The sequence below is a fragment of the Catharus ustulatus genome, chromosome 8 (assembly GCF_009819885.2).
Source record: "Catharus ustulatus isolate bCatUst1 chromosome 8, bCatUst1.pri.v2, whole genome shotgun sequence".
Lineage (NCBI taxonomy): Eukaryota > Metazoa > Chordata > Aves > Passeriformes > Turdidae > Catharus > Catharus ustulatus.
Window position 1 is genome coordinate 36238829 of NC_046228.1, and position 6000 is coordinate 36244828.

Genomic DNA, 6000 nt, shown 5'->3' on the forward strand with positions numbered 1-6000 from the left:
TAACAATAAAAGAGCAATAAAAGGGAAGCGTGATCTCTGAAGACAGTTTGATTTGCAGAATTACCTGTATAAAGTGTAGATAATTTCAGCCTAAGCAATTTGTACGGGAGGAGCTTATCTGACACAGATAACCCAGGGCCTTCCCAAGCAGTTGCATTGTCCATATTTTAGCAATACATTGCTACCAAGCCTTCATTTCTGGGTGATTAAAGCCAGGCAAGTTGTGCCCTCAAATGCCACTTCCCAGAAGACATCAGCACAGACACAAGCCAGGCCAGGGTGACACACTGGGTGCCACTTGGCACAGTGGCATTCCTGCTCGGAGGAATTTCACTGGTAGCCTAGGAGGTAACCCAGCGGAGCTCCCCTGCCGGGATTACAGGGAAATTTGCCCTTCCAGGCAAGAAACATAAGAAAAGGTGAAGTAGGAAGGCGAAAAAGACTGGTACCACCAGCTCCAAAGACTCATTGGGCAGTCCTGGAAGGGTCTTAAAAATGTGGAATGACTGTGGATAGAGGGGAATAAAACATCAGTGAAGACAAACAAAAAGAGTGATGAAATGCTTAAATCAACAAGGCAGTAGTTAGTAGTAATTAATTAATAGCATTTACAGCATTTTTAACAAATAGGAGGGGAACATCCCCTACGTAATTTCCAAACAAGATGAAACCTGAGCCAGAACTGTAATTGTGCAGACACAGAAATGTAGCAGCAAAGTATGGCTGTCCTTGAATTAGGAAGTGAGAATGAGGGACACACTGAAACAAGTCACATTTGTAGGCTGGGCTATGACAAAGACACTGAGTAGTCTTGTCTTCAGTGCCTGGGGGGAAAAAAAGGGAAAGAAAGTGACCTTTTGCAAGGAAATAGAAAAGGACTGAATTTTGTTAAGTGAATTACCAGAGAGTTGTCCAAAATGCTACAATCTTAGCTTGCATCTACTAAGTGTTCAAAATACCCTTTGTCTGGGTTCATGCGTGAGATTTCCAAAAAAACATAAGAGAAAAAATGTAAATGTAGTCAGATCTCCAGCAGAGGTGTGTTACTGGTGAAGGTATTTCAGTTCAGGAATAAGGATGAACTGGAGAGAATCTACATGAAGACACCAGAAAGAAGTTCATTAAGCTTTAGGGTGAAAGACAACAGGATGGAGCAAGGGAAATTGACTGAAGGCTGGCTGGTTTATTTTAAGGTATAGGAGGTGACAATGAGATCATATTTTCCATAACAAAACCTGCAAAATTATACTTGTTAGGAAAATGAGTAGGGAAGAAATTGCTGATGGAATAGCCTGAGGGACTGAGGACCATATAAAACATGCTAAAGTGGGTTTTTTAGTCACTCAAAAAATAAGCTTATAGTTCCTAAAGTAGAGAGGATGGATGTTTCTGATGGTGCAGGTAGACTGAAACTTAGAAACTCAATCAAGGAAATTTTTTTTTCTGCAACTATCTGTTGCTAGGAAAGACCAAAGCAGGTGCACGGGGAAGTTTAATGCAGACCGTTTATAAGCTGTCCATCCCTTATCAGACATGGGACTTGAACTGGTCAAGAAGGGTGTGGTTTCAGTTAATATAGAGTAATACAGTCAGGCAGATACTTCTCTTTTTCTCTCTCTTGAGTGTACACCTAATAGAGGGTGGCACACCCGTTCTTTCTCTCACCGATATTGATTCACTACAGACAAGCTGAGCTGGGCATGAGCACACATGAGAATGTATAAGGGAAGACATTTTCTCACCTTAGGGAGACAGAGGGGTTAGTAGGTGCAGAAAGACGGAGAATAGACAGAGATACAGAGATTAAGGACACCTCATAGCCAAACTGAACTCACAAACACATACCAGATACTTATGGAGAGCATTTTTCCCAGTATTTGAAAGATTTTGGGCGCTCTGGATGCTGGAGTTCAAGTCCTCATCCTTTCCTGGGGGTTAATTAGAGGGTTTTAGCTGAGAAGGTACCTGTTGAGATGCTAAGGAGCAGAAAAGTCCTGTGCAGATAGTAATGCAAAACTAAAGGATATTCACACCTTTAGTTTTTACAAAGCTACTTCTTCTGCTCACCTAACTCCTTTATAGCATTTCAAAACTAGGAAAGACTGGAAAAGATAGTGTCACATCTGATAAAGGAAAGTATTAAGCAACCCTAAATGTTAGTTAGTTGGACTTTTAGCTTCAGGTTCTTGACAGTATCAGAGCTCTCTCGGGGACTCTGGTTTTGCAGCTTTGCCATGACCCCAAACTAGGGCTCCTGTACTGCTACTTTGGCATTATTCCTTTATAAATAGAGTATTTCCTTTTGAATTCTCTACCTTGATCAAAAGAGTCACGTATTCAGCATCCAAAGAACCCCTCTCATTTTTTACAGTCAGCAGAAAATACAATCTCTAAGTTGAAAATAAAGAACATAGAAGTGCAGAACACCTGCTTGCTACAATCTCAACAACAGTCTGGCTCTGAATTGCTGAAATGTGGTGATATTCAGTAATTTATAGAGCAACAAAAGACAAAACAGTAGGAGGTTGCACTTTCATGACCAGCAAGCCAATAAAACAAAAGCAGGGGGGAACATGATTTGAAGTATTCAGACCAAGCAACACAGATATTTCTGCTTCCTGCAGTAAATAAAACATGCTGTGTCAGCTGGAAAAAAACCCACTCCATCAATGCTGCCCATCTTGAAAGAAAGGCAGCGGTGAGTGAAGGTGATCTGCCACAGCTCTAGCATGTTTGATGTGGAGTTTGTTCCTCAAAAGGAGCCAGCAAGGAGACAGGAGCTGCTCCCCACAACAGTCTTGTAGGCAGGTAAGGCAGAGCTTGAGGCTGGACTAGAGAGAAACAAAACTCTTGTTAGTAAAACTACAGGAGTTACTTCCTTGTATCACAGCACCATATTTGCAAACACTGAAAAAGAAAATAATTACTTTTCCTAATGTATCCACTCTACCCCAGTAATTTCACTTCTTTTCCTCTACACATGCCCTGCAAAGGAAAGGAAATTTTTTCTCTACAATAATCATCACTGTTTTTACAAGTAGAAATGCTTCCATCCCACAGCCCAGGGAAAAGGCTGTTGAGTTCAGGATGATTGGCCAATACAAAAAAGCTGGACAAGCCACAAGGGAAAGACTTCAACAGCGGTCCATGAAATTTTAGCACAAAGGAAAAAAACAGATTAATATAGCAAACTCCTTATGGTTTCTTCCAGGCAACTTAAGAGAGCTTGAGCCACATGGCCTGCTCCTCCACATCAGCCAGAAAGGTGCTTACTTCTCACAGCAAAGGAATAATAAATACCAGGGAACAACATATGGCATCTTAAACTGCCCAGCCTTTCTTACAGCCAGGACCTTTACCACTCTGCATTTGAAATGTATTGACCAAACTATCAAAGGGTTCACCAGACTAATCTTTATCTAACCAGTGATTTGCAGGCAGTAGGAAACAAACAAGCAAACAAATAATGAGATCATAAATTTCCTGAAGCTATGAGAAAAGTAGGTATTGTTTGCATAGTAATTACCCTGGTTCAATTACATTATTAACAGTCTTCAAAGAAAAGTTGGTCTCCTTCCTCTGAAGGCAAAAATGAACGAGAAACTATGATTACTTTCCCTACTTATTTCCATGAGAGTTGAAGTATTTCCTGTTGGGGATGAAAAAGACAGTACTTATCATGAAAACAAGACATTTATTTTCAAGATATATAGGAAATTCTACACACTACACCTCTAAAACCTTCTGTTCATTGCCCCTTATGTTCAAAATTTTTTATCCAAAAGCAGTGCTTCTTAGACTAGCAACTGCTCTCCAGTCACATTTTATATGTCAGGCATGCTAATATAAACGTGCAGTCATTCTGCTGAGGTCCATGTTCTAAAAGTGACCTTGATTGGTTTTCCATACTACCTTAAAGTAGTTTCATAGATGACACTGAGAGTCCCCATTCACACAGTGAGAATAAATCCCAAAGATCATAACACTATGCATTTTGAAACCTGCAGTTGACTTTCCCCAAGAAATTGCACAAATAAATAACTTGAAAGCAATAACAGTGTAGGAAAATTATACAGCTCCAGACAATGTGCAATCAGCCAATGCACACTGTATATATTCCTTTGCCTTTATCACGCCTGACAAGCCTGTGGTTGGAGACAGACAACAGAGACTGCCTGTTCATCAGGAACAGGGCACAATTTATAGAAATACCGCTTGAAAGAAAGCACTCCAGATGGAGTGCCAAATCTCCATGTTAGCTCCAGACTGGTAATAATTTGTGCTCTATCTTCCGATAAAGCAACTTTTTCTTACAGGAATATTCAAAGGGCTTTTGGAGCTGAGCATAAAGGCTTCCGCTACAGTACTTCTAAAATGACACAGTGCAACTATGAGGAGAACAAGCACAGATGATTCGGGATATGGCAAAGTACGCAGAATTTGCCTCTTGCCTCTAAATCATCATGTTAAAAATGGTTTAGGTCGACTCAATGGCTGCCTAGCAAAATCTACTGCTGAAATTGTCCAGTTTCTGATTCAGAGTAGACAGATTCTGAACACCAGCACGTTGAGATGGATTGAGAAAATATTAACTACATCAGTGAAAGAAGCCTGAGGTTTTTATTGAACCCAGGGTACAAGAAATCCCTATCAGTGGCACAAACCCACAATTTTTACTATTGCTGACAGCTGTGGAACTAAAAATTCAGCAGTTCAGCAGAGAGGTCAAGGACTGCACTGCACTTTCACAGTCGTTGCAGCAATACCTCCCAGGTGTTACCTGTACACCACACTACACTGGAGGGATGCACACTGGAGTGTGAATTATAGTTGCAACATTTGCCAGTGACAGCTTTCCCAACAGGTGATGCAAAAGTGCATCTCTGTTGCTGAGGATGTTTTGTTCTCAGAGCATATAGGAAGGTCTACCCTGTCTTCATGTGCTCATGCCACCATGTGTGGAGACCTTCTGAATCTGGGTCTTTCCACGATTGCAAAAAGGCAGAAGGGCTTTTACTTGGTAACACTACATGTAGGAGCACAAATGGGATTTGCCCTTTTGCAATGCCAGCAGCACTGGCAAGCAGGCAAGGACACTTAGCTCCACCAGCTTTGCCCCATACCATAAGGGCTTTCTGTTGCAAATCTACCTGTGCTGCTCTGAGGATGAGCAGCAAGCTGTGCTTAATCGAATTTCAACGGGAGATGTCAAGAGAAGAATAAATATTCATGTTTTGGATTAAATACTGAGAAGTCACCACACTAGGAGCAGTACAGGGGAATACGGTAGCCTGTTATTTAAGGGAGTTACATACTAGACAAACCAAAGGATCATTTAAGAAGAATTAAACCCAAACTATTTGCAGACATACTGCAGGGAAGGTTGGATGGCATTTGCAGGCAGCAGTAGGAACAGCCTCTGCAACTGTAACTGTGGGAACAGAGGGAAGGAAGCATCCCGGGGCATACAGCACAGCCCCCCACACCTACCACCATGGTCCCTCTGAGCAGCTGCCCCAAAGACTGTGTCTGTATGGCAACTGACACTGACAGACTGCAAAGCAGGCAATGATTTGCCTCAGGACCTGAGCTCAGGGTGATGCATGAAAGACATCCACAGAAAATCATCGCATACAGCTGGAATTGGAATCGATAACTTATCAGCACTACAGAGAAGAAGGCAAAAATCCCACTTCTCTGTGATCTGGTGGTTCCGCTTACTAGCTAGGGTTATTCTGTAGTAGTCAATATTTTTGCAAACTAGATGCTATTCATGCACAAGTACAATGTAGATTGAGAGTGGTTGAGGAGAGAGGGGGATAACAGAACAAAACCTATGCCTGGACAGTCCTGGGATTTGAGGATGTTCCAGAGCCCCTGCATCAACTGACACAATTTCTTTGTCTGTGGCAGCCCTGAAAAAGGATGGGTGTCACAGAGACAGCAAGAACTGTGCCCCCAAGGGGAAAGGTTGATAACATCACTGGTAGGTGAGGAGAG